Source organism: Peromyscus maniculatus, chromosome 8, assembly GCF_049852395.1.
Source record: "Peromyscus maniculatus bairdii isolate BWxNUB_F1_BW_parent chromosome 8, HU_Pman_BW_mat_3.1, whole genome shotgun sequence".
NCBI classification, from domain to species: domain Eukaryota; kingdom Metazoa; phylum Chordata; class Mammalia; order Rodentia; family Cricetidae; genus Peromyscus; species Peromyscus maniculatus.
In genome coordinates, this window is record NC_134859.1 from 97,988,151 (window position 1) to 98,005,957 (window position 17,807).

The window sequence follows — 17,807 nt, forward strand, 5'->3', positions numbered from 1 at the left end:
CATCCAAGTTGATATCAGCAAAGAAGTTGTATGTTCCTTGGGTACCTTTCACCTTTTTGTTGGAGACAAGGTCTCTTATTCGCCTATAGGCTAGTTGGCCATCTAGCTTCAGGGACCCATGTGTATCTACCTTGTGTCTTGCCATCACTGGCATTACAAGTGTGCCTCATCAATACATCTTCCTATATGGGTTCTGGGGATCAGAACTCAAGTCCTCATGCTTGCAAGGCAGGTGCTTTACTGACTGAGCCATCTCCTCACTCCAGAGGTTTGAAATTTTATGATAATAAATTGATAAGAGCAATGGCACAGGGTGATGCTGGTGAGGGTGGCCTAGAGGAAGGAGTGGAGTGGCCTGGGTGAGTTTTCCTCTTTCAATATACATGTATTTGTATTGTATTATTTGTCTTATGTGTATGTGTTTATGTATGTGTGTGTATATGCATGTAGGTATATGTACACATTTGTGCACAATTGTGTGGAGGCCAGAGATCAACCTGAAAGAATGTTTTGCTCAATTTGTTTCCTCCTTGTTTTGTTAAGATGGGCCTCTTAGTGAATTGGGAGCTTGCTGACTCCACTAACTGACTGGCCAGTGGGATTCAGGGATTCTCATGTCTCTACTCCTCAAAGCTAGGATTATCAGGTATGGTATCATACCTGAGTGCTCCTCTTCCTCCTTCACCATTCAAATGCTCCGGATCAAACTCAGTCCTCATATTTGTGTGGTAAGCACCCTTATTAACTGCTCCCACCTCAGTACTGATACCACCAGGTCCTACTCAGGTGGGTCTTAATTGATTAAACTTTGCCTTCTACATATCTGTTTTGGGTCACCAATCTAACAATGTATCCTGGAATTATTTGGTGCAATAAAGTTTCCTAGGTAGAGTGTCATTCTGCGGTTTGCTCTCTGGTTGGTCCACTTCTTGGATTGCAAAATATAAAAACCATGGAAAATATCAGTATGACAAGGAGCCTGGGCTCTGGAGAGCAAGTGCCTGAATATAAAGACTGGCTTTATCATCCACTGGAATATTAAAGAAGTAGGTTATACTTTCTATGTCTCAATATGTTCCTCTGTAAATGGGAACTATAAGGGGTTGCCCTCATATAGTTCTTTCAGTTGTTAAATTCAATGGCTTTGTTTCCCATCAGCTCCATGCTGACAGGAATTTCTATGCATTTTAATCACTGAAGTATCTGTAGACACTGAGTCTTGCCAAACAAAGTAAATACCGGTTATTTGTTCAATGAATGGTGTGGTGGTTTGAAAGAAATGGCTCCCAAAGAGAGTGACACTGTTAGGAGGTGTGGCCTTGTTGGGGGAAGTGTGTTACTGTGGAGGCAGACTTTGAGGTCTCATATATGCTCAATCCACACCCAGTGAGGCAACTTCCTGTTGCCTTCTGATCAAGATGTAGCCGATCAAGATGTAGCCACCATCATGTCTGCCTGCACATGGCCATACTCCCAACCACCATGCTCCCTGCCATGATGATAATGGACTAAATCTGTGAAACTGTAAGCCACCACCTCAAATGTTTTCCTTTATAAGTTGTTGAATTATCATGGTCATGGTGTCTCTTCACAGTAATAGAAATCCTAACTAAGACAAATGGCTACATGGAGAATGCCAAACAATGCCTGGAACGCAGTAACCCATAGCACATGGTGGTTGTTGGTGTGATTTTTCTTTTCTTTTTTCTTCTCATTTTTCTTCATTAAGAAAATTTTTACTCATTTTACATACTACCCACAGATCCCCCCCTCTTTCAACCCCCTATCCCTCTCTCCCAAGCCACCCTGCATCCCCACATCCCCCAAATCAAGGTCTCCCATGGGGAGTCAGCAGAGCTCAGCACACTGAGCCTAGGCAGGTCCAAGCCCCTTCCTACTGCATCAAGGCTATGCAAGGTGTCACACCATAGGCACTGGATTCCTAAAAGCCTGCCCATGCAACAGGGACAGATCCTGATCCCTCTGCCTGGGTGCCCCCCCACAACTGTCTTTCGTATCCAGAGGGCCTAGTCCAGTCCCATGGGGACTCCACAGCCACCAGTCCACAGTTCATGGGCTTCCACTAGTGTGGCTGGTCATCTCTGCACATCCTCCCATCGTGATCTCGACGTCCCTCACCTGAAGAATCCCTCCTCTCTCTCATCAATTGGATTCCCGGAGTTCAGCCAGGTGTCTAGCCATGGATCTCTGCATCTGCCTCCATCAGTCACTGGACAAAGGTCTGTGATGACAGTTAGGGTATTCACTAGACTGATCACCAGAGTAGGCCAGTCCAGGCACCCTCTGGACCACTGCCAGCAGACCAATGTGGGGTCATCCTTGTGGATTCCTGAGAGCCTCCCCAGCACCCTGCCTCTTCCTATTTCCATGATGTCCTCATCTATCATGGTATCTTCCTCCCCGCCCTCCCACTCTGTCCCTGTTCTAGCTTGACCCTCCCATTTCCCTATGTTCTCATCCCCCACTCCTTGCCCTCTGCCACCCCCACCATACCTAGTCCACTCATGTGGATCTCATCCACTTCTCCTTCGCAGGGTCAGGTGTGATTTTTCTTTATACCTTGTCTTAATTCTTTGAATGCCTAAACACAGTGCTTGTACATGGAAAGGCCTTGGTCTGTTAAGAAAAATTGTACCCCCATGTCCAAAAAATGAATCTAGAGTTAGAATGGCCACCATGTAAACAATATTAGGTCTCTCATCCTTTCGTTTACATCATTAGCTGTCCTGGGATTCAATGCTAAGTCTGGTTAAAAAAAAAAAAGAGTCTTAATTAGAAATACTCAAAAGGCTAGGACTATTCAAAAAGGCATCAATGATCACCAAAAGTTTGTTTAATTAGTTTTTCATGGGCAGCTTGGAAATGGTTTAATCAGAAAGCTTTTGTTGATACTGTTTCTCAGAACTGTTGTTCGGTGTTGTGTTTTCAGGATCAGAATCAAAAGAACATTTTTCTGCAGTCTACACAAACCTGCTTGGCAAGTGTTCTTGTTTATGGAAACTCCAAATGTATATTTGTATTCTTTTGAAAAGGGTGGGAGTTGGAAGGGAGGTCACAGGGAGATTAGAGCTCTAGCTTTCCACTCGGCAAGCTGAATTCTCGAAGCCTTATCTGGTTTCAAAAAGCCAGCAGAAGTTTAAGCTTAGTCTAGACTCTGGCTGACACATGGACAAAAGAAAAGAATCCACTCACTTGAAGTCTGGTAGCCGAGTCTACTCAGCAGTTTGTCTGGGAGAAGAGGCCAGGTCACAGCAGACGTGCCCTTTCCTCTGGGAGCCACTACTGCTTTTTGGGCACACAGTCTCATTTGTTTTGACACTCCAAAAGGCAGCCATCACTATAAAAACCTACACTGAGGAAACAGGCTCAGACAGCAATTTTTCTAATACTATATAGCTAAGAAATGAAGAGACGTAATACATTAAAACACAGTTTACATAGCTTTCACTATTTAAGGGAAATATAAGTTTTTTACTATATAAAGGAGGTGTCTTATTTTTCTGTTGATGTGATTAAAAAAAATCATCCTGATAAAAGCAACATAAGGGTGAAGGTGTTTAATTTGGCTCACAGTTCTAGAGGATACAGTCCATCACTGTGGGGAAGACATGGCACCAGGTGGGGAGGTCATGGTGACAGGATCGGGGCGTGGATGGCCACATTTCATCCACACCCAGGAAGCAGAGAGGGAACAGAAAATAGAGCTGGGCTCCAGGACCTCAAGGCCCAGCCTCAGTGACTCACATCCTTTAGTGAGGCTCTACCTCCAAAAGGTTCTAGAAGTTTCCCAAATGGTGCCACCTACTGGGGACCAAGCATTCAAGCATATAAGCTTATGCTTTTCTCGTAGGAGAACATTTGACTTCCAGGCCACAACAGTCCTATGCACCTCTAACAGTGAGTAGATTATAGCTAACTGTCCTGAACACATTACTGTTTCAAAAAAAAAAAAATAGCTGCTCACCAGTCCTGTTGCTCCTTGTCACCCTGATCGTAGTCCTCTCTCCAACTGGGTTATTGTGGAGCAATTCTAATATAGTATTTTAGTATATTTCCAAAAGTAAAAGGTTTCTTTCATCCTACATGATAGCTAATCAGAGTCAGAAACCCCTTGCTTATGAGGCTGGGCTTTTAACTCAAGGTCTGTACAAAGAGCAGGGGTACAGGTTCGTGGGCTGCATTTGTTTCACCCTGAAAACCTTGCCTTGTGAGCTGTTCTGTCATAAGTCTTTAAATCACTCCTGGGTATTTACACAAAAGACTCCAAGCCAACATATTGAAGAGACACTTTCACACAAATGTTTACTTGCAGTATCTAAATAATGGGATCAATCTAAGTGTCCAACAGCAGAGGAACAGAGAGAAAATGGGATATGAGAACACAAACCATAAAGAACTGAGCTGGGCATGGTGGCACACGATTTTAATCCCAGCACTCATGAGGCAGAGGCCGGTGCATCTCTGAGTTCAAGGCCAGCTTGGTTTACATAGAAAGTTCCAGGACAGCCAGGGCTACACAAAGAAACCTTGCCTCAAAGCAACAACAACAACAAAGGGGAAAAAAAGGAAATGAAAAAGAAAAGAAAACAGAAGTCCATAAAGAATAGCGCTACACCGTTTGCAGGAAAATGGACGCAACTGGAGATAATCACACTGAATGAATTAAGCCAACCCCAGAGACAAAGTTCGTTTTCTCTCATCTGTGATTACTGTATTTCATATAGATACATAAATTCATGTATGTATATTGACACGAAAATAAAAGTAAAACTTTTTAGGGGGAAAGGGGACTAACAAGAGGTTGGTGGGGGTTGGGGGGGAAGGAGGGCAGAAGGATATGAGAAGAAATTTTCTCAGCTTAGAATATACACATGTATGAAACTTAGAAATAAAAAATTATTTGTATGTGTATGTGTGGTATGTGTGTATATGTGCACATGTGGGTGAATGCTTGTGCATTTGGGTGTGCATGCATGTGAAGGTTAGAGGTTGATATCCGTCATCTTCTTCTACCAGCTTATGTTTTGGGACAGGGTCTCCTACTAAGCATGGCTCCTTCATTTGGTCAGACTAGCTGGCCAGTGATCCACAGGGACCCTCCGGTCTCTGCTTCCACAGCCCTGGGATTACAGGCTCACACTGTCATGCCTAGCTTTTTTTTCTTTAAGGTTTCTTTTATGTGTATGAATGTTTTGTTAGCATGTACGTGTGTGTGTGTGTGTGTGTGTGTGTGTGTGTGTGTGTGTGTGTGTATTATGTATAGGTTTTGTGCCTGCAGATGCTAGAACAAGGGATAGGGTTCCTCATAACTGGAGTTACAGATGATTGTGAGTCCCCGTGTGGGTGTTAGAAACTGAACCAGGGTCTCTCCCAAGAGTAATTAGAATGTTTAACCTCTGAGCCATTTCTCCAGCCTCCACACTCAGATTTTTATCTGGTGCTGGAGAAGCAAACTTCTGTGGTGATGTATTGTGTCCCCCAATATTGTGCACTCTAATAAAGTTTATCTGAGGATCAGATGAAAAAGCCAGCCACTACAGCAAACATAGAGGTCAGGCAATGGTAGCACACACCTTTAATCCTATCACTCGGGAGGCAGGGATCCATCTGGATCTCTGGGAGTTCAAGGCCACACTTGAATCTTAAATTCCAACACTAGTTAACCATAAAGGTCTGGAGGTCTGTACAGACAGAAAGGAAGTGACAGAGCTAGGCAGGAAGAGGAAGTGATGTAGCTGGGCGGAGAGAGGAGATGAGATGGCAGAACAGACAGACATATAGGCATGGGTATACAGGAAGTAGGTCTCTTTGGAGACTGAGGCATCAGTAAGGTGAGGTTGTCTGTGGCTTTTCCTTTTCCCATGATGTCTCAGGTTTTAGTCCCAATAGCTGAGTCTGGGTTTTTTTAATTAATAAGATCATTTAGCAATTCATCTTACAAACTGCCATCTTTATGTTTTTGTTCTCAGTACTTTCCCAACTGAGCCCTTTTTCCCAGCTCCTTAAAGACAGAAATTCTTTAGCTTGAAACCTGTTCCTTTAATAAAAGCCATAGATCACTTCTGGGGTCTTCCACCAGCAAACTACTGGTACAGCTCCATTCTGCGTTGAAAGTACTATATAAACATAGCCACAAAAGAAAACTAGGGAATATATAACTCAACCCTTTGCTTTGTCCCTCCAAGAAATAATGGGTGTTTGGGGGAACAAGAAGGGTTTTCAGGAACAGATCTTTCCACAGAAGACAGAAAATAGCCTTTTCTTTTAAACTATGAGCTGAGAAATAATATTGTGAATACTGGACCACTTTGTTCTTGTCATTGAGAAATGATTATCTAACAGAGTCAAACATGCTCTGTGCTCCAGTTGTCTAGATGGGTTTTGTTATTGTTTCAATAAAGGATATCAACTAAAATGTTAGATCAGTAGCTTATTATTATTATTTTTTTTTGAGATAGGGTTTCTCTGTGTAGTTTTGGTGCCTGTCCTGGATCTCACTCTGTAGACCAGGCTGGCCTCGAACTCACAGAGATCCACCTGGCTCTGCCTCCTGAGTGCTGGGATTAAAGGTGTGTGCCACCACGCCCGGTGCCTTTGATTTCTAAAACAAGGTAGAAATCCAGGTTTGCTCTTGGTTCTTTTTGCACACTTTCTTGGAATTCATGCATTTTGCCTTGAACTTTCATGGGGGAGAGAGGCAGGAGCCAAGGTCTGGAGAAGACTTTTCAATTAATGCCAGTCATAATTCTGACATTCTGTTCTCTTCCATGTTAGCATGTGACATGTCTGGAGGCTTGTATTTTGTTTCATTGACTGACCAACCAAATGAGTGCATGCTCCTGACTATTTGACAGGTGTGGCACTTAGCGTTTTAATCTAGGTTACCTTACTTGACTAGGGTTTGTCAGGTCATGTCTGGAATGCCAATCAAATGTACTTTTGGCTCTTAGGTGTGGGAAAAAGTCACTGTCAGGACCAGCTTTATAATTTTCAGGGTCATGTGTAAAATAAGGAGGCAAGATTTGCAGAAAATAAGGAGTTTTAAGATGGCAACAGAGCCCTCTGAAGCAGAGGGCATGGCTGTGGAACACAGAGAAAAGACAGGGTCATCTTGGTCATACTTTTCAGATGGAGAACGGCAAGAGAGAGCTGAAGGTTTAAGTCAGCATGGTACAGCATTGTGTGAGACAGGCAAGCAACCAGGGGCCTCAACAGTCAAGGGGAGAGTTACAAGAAATTCTTAGGTCTCTTGACTCTGTGTCGGCTTAGTTGGGTATTATTTTCTCGCTGACACAAACATCTCACAAGAAGCCACTTAAGCTCGATGGATGAATCATGGTTTAAGGGAATACAGTCCATTATAAACGAAAGGTACAGGGCACAGGAGAGTGAGTCTGCTTGCTTGTCACATTTGTTGGGAGCAAGAAGGAAAGACCAGATAGTAAGTGGGATTGGGCTCTTTCTTTTAAAGAAAATATTTTTATTTACACGTGTGCCTGTTTGTCTGTATGTGAGCCATGCGCATGCAGTACCCTGTGGCTGCCAGATGAAAGCACCAAATCCATTGGAATTGGAATTACAGATGGTCAGCTGTCTGGTATGGGTGTTGGGAACCGAACCTAGGTCTTCTGATAGAGCATCAAGGGCTCTTCACTGCTGAGTCACTACTTTCTTCAGTGAGACTCCACCTTCCCGAAAGTTCCAAAAGCTTCTCAAACAGCTTCATCTACTGTGGAACAACTGTTCAAATATTTTTTAGCCTATGGGAGGAGGTGGGGACATTTAATTTCCAGACTCTAACAGCCCTGTGAGTGTGTGCATGTGTGCGTTCTTTAAGCTATGTTGTTTGGAGGGAGCAAGGTCAGCAGTTACCTGATGGTAAATTAAAGCATGAGTAAAACGCAAGAAAAAAATAACAGAGTAAATCAAAAGTGCCATTCCTTTCTTCCTTCTATGTTGAGCCCTTTTACCGGTTTAGTTTTTGTTAGAGAGGGGAAAAAAAAGCTAAAAACAACAAAGGACCCAATGTAAACTTCCTATAGTTTGCAAACTGATTTTGAACTCCCAAAGCCCTTATACCTCACAGAAAGAGCATTTAGTCCCTTCCTCCATGTTTTTGCATCTGGAGAGGGGCTCCCCTTTGACCAAGTGCTGAGTGACATCTTCGAGCATGTTTCTTTCCAGTAAAAGTGGAAAATATCAACCAAGGCTTCAAAGGAAAGGAAATGTAATGTATTTTCTCATCAAATTTGGCATTATCTATTTAGCAGGCAGGCCTTTAATCTTCAGTGTGGTATTTTTCCATTGTATAATTCTGAGTGTGCCTTAAATCTGTCTCACCCTTTTAACTTCGTCTTTCTGAAATACGAATAGAGTTCGCACAAAACTTATCTTCTTTTCCCATTTGTTTCCTCGATACTTTTGATTATCACTTGCCAGAGTTCCTCCAGAGGAGCTTGCCATTTTGCCTCTGCAAATATTCAATGTAACACAGATAAAGCTTCTTTGTTAGCAATTCATGTTAGCCTGAATTCATTAACAACCTGGATAAAAAAGAACTTTCCGTGTCTGGCATCCTGGGAGGACCAAAACGATTGGAGTTTTGTTGATAGGAACATATAAAATGAGTATAAAATGAGGAAAGTGCAATAATAGGTATTTTTAAAAAATTTCTCATTAATTTTTTTAAATAATAAGGAAAGCCAAACACTTTTGTTCCAGAACTTAGGGTTGCAGAGAAATTATTATCCCTTCCTTCCACTATCCTTCTTTCCTAGAGCCTGAAGAATTGTGGGACTGATCTCTATGAGTTAAACTTTAAAATTGCAACATTGTTGCATTGTTTCCAATAGAGAAATCTGAAAACAAGCAAAGGGGAAGGAAGGACTCCAGGACTAGGAAAAATCAAGGTGCCCTGATGAGATGCCTTAGAGTAGGATGTGTCAGTTGGATGTGTGAACAATACAAACAGAACATTTGCAAAGCTAACGATTGACAGCATCCTTACAAACAGTGTACAGTGTATAGGGCAAACAAGGAGACAGATTTGATCCCATCACACTGGCAAGTCTATGCCTGTGACAGAGTCTTACATTTTCTTAGCTTTCTTTGATTGGTTTCATAAAATATTCACATCGCGCATATTAACCATCCTCCTTAATATCCTGTGTTTGCCATTCAGCCTAATAAATATTCATTAACTAACTTTGTTGATCAGCTTTGAAGGAGGTGAGCTCATACTGTATATTCACAAATAAAATGTTTTTTTCACATGCAAATCCATATATTGAAGTTCTAGTCTTGCACATAATACAGGTGACTAGGTGAAGAGAATAAAATGAGAAGAATCCATATGAGGTGTGCCTGGAGCTCTGGCACAATCACCAGGGACATGGCATTCTCTGGGCATCTCCCTGGATGCTCCCAGCCATGTTTGTAACCCAGGCAACGTCATGTGTCCTCGTTCAGCTTAATGAGAAATGATTTTCTCATTCTTACATTAAGCTTAATTCTTCTCTATTATTGACCCACATCGATTCCCAGAGCATTCTGAGAAGAGTTCTGGACGGTCCAGCGTCTCCTCTGCCTCCTCTTAGTCTTCTCATTCTTTTCCATTTCTGATCCCTAATTTTGATCTTGTCATAAAAGAGGAATCCCCCACCCACTTGCCCAGGGCTACATTGGGAGGATGTCAAAATTAGGTTCTAGGCTTTTTGTGTTGGATTCAAATGATGTATTGCTCATACAAATTTGTTTGAAATTTCATGTATCCATCAGGACTTTTGAGCTCATTATTTTAATTAATTTTTACTTATCTTAATAACTTTTTGGTGTTGCCTCTGCTTGCTTCAGATGGGTAACTCCTAGTTGGTTATTTCTCAGCTTGGCTTTTGCTTCACATACTAGGTTTTGTTCTGTCTTTATCCTGTGACTGTTGTTAGCTGGATTCTATCTCATTCATAGATCTTGTCTTCCTTTATCCCCCACTTGTTTTAACAGGGGAAGTGATGGCCAGCCTGCTGCTGCCCCAGGCCCCTGTCTTTGATATCCCTTTTTTAATTCAGTCCACTGTCACTGACATTACAGCTTTTAGTTTTTCCAATCTTTGGAAAATACCATTTGAAACCAAACGAACCCTTCTATTTTTTTCACTTGTGGCAGTTACTTTTCTGTTGCTGTGATTAAACATCATGAGCAAAAGCAGCACAGGGAAGAAAGTTAATTTTGGCTTCCAGTTCTGGAGGGATATAGTCCATCCTAGTGAGGAAGGCATGGCATCAGAAGGCATGGCATCGGAAGGTGTGGCATTGGAAGGTACGGCATTGGAAGGCATGGCATTGGAAGGCATGGTGGTAGCAGCAAGTAAGCTGACTGATAACATTTCATCAAGCAGGAAGCAGAGAGGGGAATGAAAGGAAATAAGAGGGACGAAGGAGGAGTTCAGGAGAGAGTGAGGGAGAAAGAGAGAGAGAGAGACAGACAGACAGAGAAAGAGAGTGAGACAGAGACAGAGAGAGGAGAGAGACAGAGAGGGAGAAAGACAGAGAGACAGAGAGAGAGGGAGAGAGGAAGAGAGAGACAGAGGTTTGTGGAAGGAGCAGGAAGTAGGGTGAAGCTATCCTCAAATCCTACCCTCAGTGACATTATTTCCTCCAGCAAAGCTACACCTCCTAAAGGTTCTATAACTTCTCAAAAAGTCCAACCAACTAGGGACAAAATGTTCAAATACATGAGTCTGTGGGGACATTTCTCACCCACCCCACACAGCTCCCCCTTTACTGTGGAGGTCAACCAAAGATCAGCCAGAAAAATTTTGAGAAACCAATGACACAAAGAATCTGAGCACCAACTCCTGATAAAAGCAATCCAACAGACAAGGGACTTTTTGGCTTTAAATTGCTGCTGAGAAGGCTGGGGCAGGTAATGAGGATCTGTGGGTGGCAGGGACTCTGATAAATTACAAGGAGCATAAGGGTATCAGAGCTCAGGGATGGAAACTGACCTCTGGGAATTCTGCATGTTGGCAGCCATCCATCACAAAAGCCCCAGGGATCCCAGTGGAAAAATCACTGCACAGTGAGTTAGGAGTGACCCATGTCTAGAACAGGCTGTAGATAAGCCACCTGGGGATGAAGTGTAAAGTCCTACATCCAGAAAGTCTCACTCATACACCTGTTTTCCATCCCTAGCAGGTGTGGTGACATTATTCTGTTTTGGAAAAGCTGGGCTGACTTTCAGCACATTTTCTTGGTGTCGTGTGAGGAGTCTGAGAGTGTCAGTTTCAATGCACATGAAATATCCGGGTTTACATGGTAACAGTGAGACTTTCTCCTCTCAGGTAATTGGATATTTTCTGAACTTGGGAAATGGACCCATGAAAATGTAGCACTTTGCCTTTACCCACGCCCCAAATGTCTGTAAAAATGATCACTTTCTATACTCCACCATCTCTGTTCCCCATTTATAATATTTTCTTTGGTTTTGGTTGAAATTAATCTTGCCATTATTAGGTTTCTGTCAATCAGAATGCAGTGGTGGGAATGATGTCTACGGATTTTGTTAAGCCACAGAAGCCTCCCTCTCTCTTTCATAAATGACACATATTCAAGAGGGAAAAACGTCACCTTTAAGAAGCTAAAACAAGTTGACAAATGTTTCTTTAAGTGGAGCTAATTGCATGGAATATTTTAAGACATTTCCATGGAAAATGTTACAGGACATCCCCAGAGGATTTCAGGGAACTTTACAGCTATTTCCTGCTCCATCGGCATTTTACAGGATCCTGTGGAAAGCAGGGGTGGTTAATTTCTCTTGGTTAATGGAGGGTCCCAAAGCACAGACAAGTTGTGTCCTGAGACAATGATGCCAGCAAGTGTTATTACCATGGGTGGCTGGGCTCCACAAATGGCATGAAAAGGGGGCAGTTCGTCTGGTACACAGGGAAATTCTTTGTTTTTACTGAATACGCCTCACTCATGTGCTGTGCTACCCAAGTCCTTTCGATAGTCCTCAGAGAAAAGAAGTATTGAAAACTCATTTATATTAGGGAGTCATTTAATTCATGTTTCTAATTTTTCTAATGATTATTACCTTGTGTGTGTATGTGGGTGCACATGTGCGTGTGTCTGCGTACATATCTCAGAAAAGGCCTGGTGATCAGAGGACCACTTTCAGGAGTCTCTTCTGGCCTTCCTTCCACATCTTTGCAGCAGAGCATCTCTCATGTCTGCAGCTAGGCTTTGTGCCTCACTAGCAGGCCCAGCTGATCTCTCCTGTGCCTGCAGCCTCTCTCATCATGGGAGTTCTGGGATTGCAGATGCACACTGCCACATGTATGTCTTAATTTGAGATCAAGGGATAGAACTCAAGTTGTCAGGCTTGCGCTTTTACCAGCTGACCCTTCTCTTTGGCCCTTGGCTGGGACATTTTAAATGTCACCAAGTGACAAATGATTGCTTTTTTATCAATGCGAAGACATGGTATGTGTAAGGATTCTGAACAACTGTTAGCCCAAAGTCTGCTTCTGGTTTTGCTCACTTTCATCTGTCATATTCTGCTTCTAACAGATGCATTGTCAAGCCGCCACTCTCAAGCCCATGGCTGTTTCCCTTTGAAGCAAATGTTAACACATAGTTATACAGGTTTTCACATTATCATCTCATGAAGATTTAAAGTTTTAAAATATTCAACTGATAGCACATGCCTGGACCACAATCATGCAACTATTTTATGCCACTCTTTTTATTTTTATCCTGAACTCTTTAAAGTGAATTTGTGGTATACAGTAATGACTGGTAATGTGTACGATCAACTGATATGAATTGACAGTTGAATGACTGGCTCCTGACAGAGAATTCTCATGGTGTGATCATAGAGGCAGTCTAGAAACCAGGAAAGCTGGAGATTTTCAAATCCTGACACTGAGAATGCGGTATCCCTAGAAGGCATTCTTGATCTGTTTTCATGCTTTTCCACACTGTGTTCTCTTGAAGGGGCATTGTAACTGGAGGGTTTACAAATACTGCTTTGTGGCTGGAGAAATGGATCAGTGGGTCAAGGGCTTGCTGAGTAAAGCAATAGGACTTGAGTTTAATCCCCATGTAAAAACTGGGCACAGTAGTGTGTGCCTGTAAGCCCAGCAGTGGGGAAGCTGAGACAGGAGGATCCCTGGAGTTTCCTGGCTGGCCAGCGTAGCCAAGTCAATGAGCTCCAGGTTCAGTCTCAAAAAGTAAGGTGGGGAGTGCTTAAGGAAAACACTAGACTTTGATCTGTGCACAACTTTCATACTCACAAGCATGGGTGACCTCACCTGTACCCACACATGTACATAGAATAAACACACACACACACACACACACACACACACACACACACACACACACACACACCACACACACTTCCATACACACGTACACACAAAAGAGTGAGAAAGAAAATCACTTTTCAATTTGGATTTAAATTTCTCAGTAGCTTCTTTACCACAATGGGGAATGAGGTTTTGCTCCACGTTTTGTAGGACATTTGTAGAAAGTGTGTTTCAGTGACCTGTTTTGGTTCCAAGATTCCTTTCTTCAACAAGCAGATAGTAGAATTCCAGGATTGAGAGTTATGAGTCTCAGCTATCTCCCACTGGCAGAACCATATCAACTCCGTGGGTTTTGAAGGTGTTGCCCTTTTATAATGAAGGCACAGTGCTGTGCAACCCCACCATCTATCTCTCCCATTCATCTTTCTCCTTTTCAATTTCATAAGGTATTTCCCCCTCTCCTCCTTCCTTTACTCTTTTCTTCTCTTCCTCTTTTCTCTCTCTCCTCTATTTTTCTTCCTTTTGCTTCCCTCTCTCTCCCTCACCCTGCTTTCTTTTCCTTCTGCTCCCCTTTCTTCTTATCAATCTCCCCATTTTCTTCTTTTCTTTCCTCCTCTTCATCCCCATTCTTTTCTCCAAACACATGTTGGTTCTCTTTCTATCTCATGAAACAAATGGTTATTTTAGAGAACTGAAAATACAAAACACAGAGAAGAAAAGACAATGTAAGAATAACCATAAGGGATATTTGACTTTTTTTTTTTTACATGAAGAGAAGTCCTATTCTTTCTCTTTTCAACAGTAAGTTTTAAATTTTGGCTAAAGACTGGAAATGTCCCTTTCTTTGTGAATGATTCATAATATACTATGTGGGGGCCCACACAGAATCCACAGTGTGGCCTTATTCCATCCTGATTCAAGGTCAGAGAGCCCAAGTTTGTTTTGCCCTGCAAGGTTGCATAATAGGATGTTTTGGCCTAAGGCGTGGTTACCTGGTGCCTTGTACTTCAAGGCCTAATTACAGGATACTTTGCCATAAGGCATGGCTACTAGATGTTTTGAGAATTAAGAAGTTGTTACACTTGTCTGTATTTTGTACCTTGAACTATGGTATGTAATGCAAATTGCTAAACAGTCTTATTAATAGAAAACCCAGAGCCAGATATTGGGGTGAAAGCTGAAAGATGAGAGAAGCAGAGCAAGCCACAGCCAACCTCACCTCGCCAGCTCCTCAGCTGATTCTGTTTTCTCTGACTGAAAGTCCCGAATGGGACTCAGCTGAATGGCTGCAGCCACTAGCTTACCTCTATGAAATGCTCAGTCTAAAGAGCAAGACTTCCTGTTTACTCATAAACTTATATATTGTGCCCTGCCATCTTCCTTCCTTCCTAGTGCTGGGATTAAAGGTGTTTATGCGCTTCCCAAATACTTGGTAGCAAAGGCATGAGATCTTAAATGCTGGGATTAAAGGCGTGTGCCACCATGCCTGGCTTTGTTCCCAGTGTGGCCTTGAACTCACTGAGATTCAATTGGATCTTTGTCTCTTGGGTGATAAAATTAAGGGTGTGTGCTGTAGCCAGAAAGTTTTCCTGTGTCTGCAGCCACTCTGACCCAAGTAAACACACAGAGGCTTATATTAATTAAAACTGCTTGGCCATTAGCTCAGGCTTACAACTGACTAAATCTTACACTTAAACTAAGCCCATTTCTGTTAATCTATATGTCGCCACATGTTCTGTGGCTTTACCTGTGTGCCATTACATGCTGCTCCCTGGACAGGAGGCTGGTGTCTCCTGACTCAGCCTTCCTCTTCCCAGAATTCTGTTTGTCTGCTTATCCCATCTATACTTCCTGCCTGGATACTGGCCAATCAACATTTTATTAAACCAATGTACAAAAGTGTTATTCCCACAGCATTTCCCCTTTTCTGTTTAATTAAAAAGGAAAGTTTTAACATAGTAAAATTATATATATCAAAACAGTTATCAAGGAAGAATTACAGTTGCAATGTTTAGTCTATTTATATTTGGCAAATTCAAAGAAATATTCTATTTATCTTGTATTTGTAAGTCTAAGGTTTCATATCTACCTTATCTCTTATCATAATCAAGGAAAATCATAATTATAACGATCTAGTCTTCAATTATATCAAAGACCTCAGAAGGATACAATATTACCTAAGTAAACAGGAAATGCATTGTAAGCAACTTTTAAAACTCTGGAAATGACAGAGACAGCTGCCTGCCTGGACAGTCATCCAAAGTTCCTCTGCAGCGTTGGGCATCCATCTTTAGCCCATAGGCCTAGTCTCTCAGTCACTTTTCTCTGTGTCCTGTAGAATGTCTGGCAGTTTCTTCTGTGAAGCAGGAACCTGAAGGACTATCTTGCAAAGTTCAGTGGTGACCTTCCTATGGGTCCTGCATGTCTAGTTGATACAACATTTTGACAAGCAGTCCAGGCAAGAACAGTTTCTTGTCCAAATGGCTATTTTTGCCAAGAAGAAGATAAACTCCATATGGAGTGTTGTGGACTCCCATTGTTCTCTTTGAAGTAAATTGGTGCTGCCAGGAACAGATGTGTCTCATTGTCTAGAAAGTCTAAGTTTTTAAAATATTTTAAATGCCATATTCTGTAGGTATTTGAAATGTTTGAAGATTACCTACATAATTGAAATATATCTATGTATATCTAAAATATATCTATGTATATCTTAACATGACTCTAACAGTGTGCCATCACTGTCTGGCCTCTATGTCTAATCTAGTGGCTGGCTCTGTCCTCTGATCCACAGACAAGTTTTACTGGGGTGCACAATATATCATCACAATAGTGTCCTTGAGATGTGGAGGTGTGTAAATAGTCCACGAGAAATAAACTCGGGAGACTGTGGTATTGACTCAGAGCCCTCCCTAACCTATTCTGTGTCTCTGTCTTTTCCTTTTACATCTATGTCTCTACTTTTCATATCTATTATTTCTCAATCCACACTCCCCTATACCAAGGACTGTCCAAAGGTCAGGCTGGACTCAGCAGTACTGTCCAATGCTTGGTTAATTTTTTTGGACTGTGTTTCCTGGAATTGGATCTCATGTAGCTCTGACTGACCATGAACTCATATGTAACTGAGGCTAGCTCTGAACTCCTCATTTGCCTGCCTCTACCTGGCAAGTGCTAAGATTTCAGCCATGTACCACCACAACCCAAGAGAGATGCTAGGTTAGGTTTTACACATTTTTAAAAAAAATGAAGTTCTATTAGACCTTACACTAGTTATTCATGAATCGTGATATTATCCTATTTTAGTTACCAAGTATAGGATGACATTACTAAATTAAGCAAACTTCAGACTCTGATCACATGGGATATTTCAAAAGTTTGTCCTGTGCCTCATTTTATTCCAACATATTGTATCAACTACTTAGCCATTAAAAAAAATAACAGCTACTTCATGTGTTCTAGATACTTTCTGTTAGCGGAGAGTGGTTATTTGAAAATTAAATTGCTTTCTATCTCATTTATCCTAAGACAACTTTTTGTTAAAAGATAAATTTATTTTTGTGTGTATATGTATGTATTTTGTGTGAATGAGTACTCTCTCTCTCTCTCTCTCTCTCTCTCTCTCTCTCTCTCTCTCTCTCTCTGTCTATGTGTGTCTCTGTGTGTCTGTGTCTGTGTCTGTGTCTGTGTCTGTGTGCCTGTAGAGTCCAGAAGAGAGCATAGATCTCCTGGAGCTGTAATTAGCTCTGGTTTTGAGTTACTCAGCATGGGTACTGGGAATTGAACTTGGGTCTTCTGAAAGAACAGTAAACACCCTTTAACTGCTAAGTGAGACACCTCGCCAGTTTGCTTTTAAGATAGTTTAATACTGAATCTGAAATAGAAACTTGGGATAAGGGTATCAATACCTACATTTAAATTTAGATTTTTTGATTTATTTCTAAATGCTCATGGTAATCTATTTTGAAAACATTCTTCCCTTCTCTCTCTTCTCTCCCATCCTGTTGACTGTAGCTGATACAGTTTATCAGAATGACCTGAGTCCAGCATCCTCTTATAAACCAACTGTCTCTATTCCCCTGTAAAAGCTGGGCTATTGCTCAGTGATTACCAGTCTAGAATGCTGCAATTGGTGTAAAGTGGGCTGTTTTTAGAATGAATTTTATCCTGGGCCTTCTTGATTTTTGCTTTTAGGGAAAACTCTGACAGAATTCTATGCATTTGAAGAATTTCCTTAGCATTCTGACTAGTGACAAGTTGGAAAATGCATGAACAGTGACCACAGCCCTCCTGAGATGTCATGATAGCTTCCTAGGGTCATGAATCTCCACACTTTTGAGAATGTATTTTCTAATGGTGGGACTCTAAGACAACAACCAAATTTTTGATTGGACCACTATGTTAGAAAAGCCAACCTGATGCCATGGTGGAAGGAGAGACAGGTGAAGTTTTAAAGAAAGAATAACAATAAAGAGACAGAGAA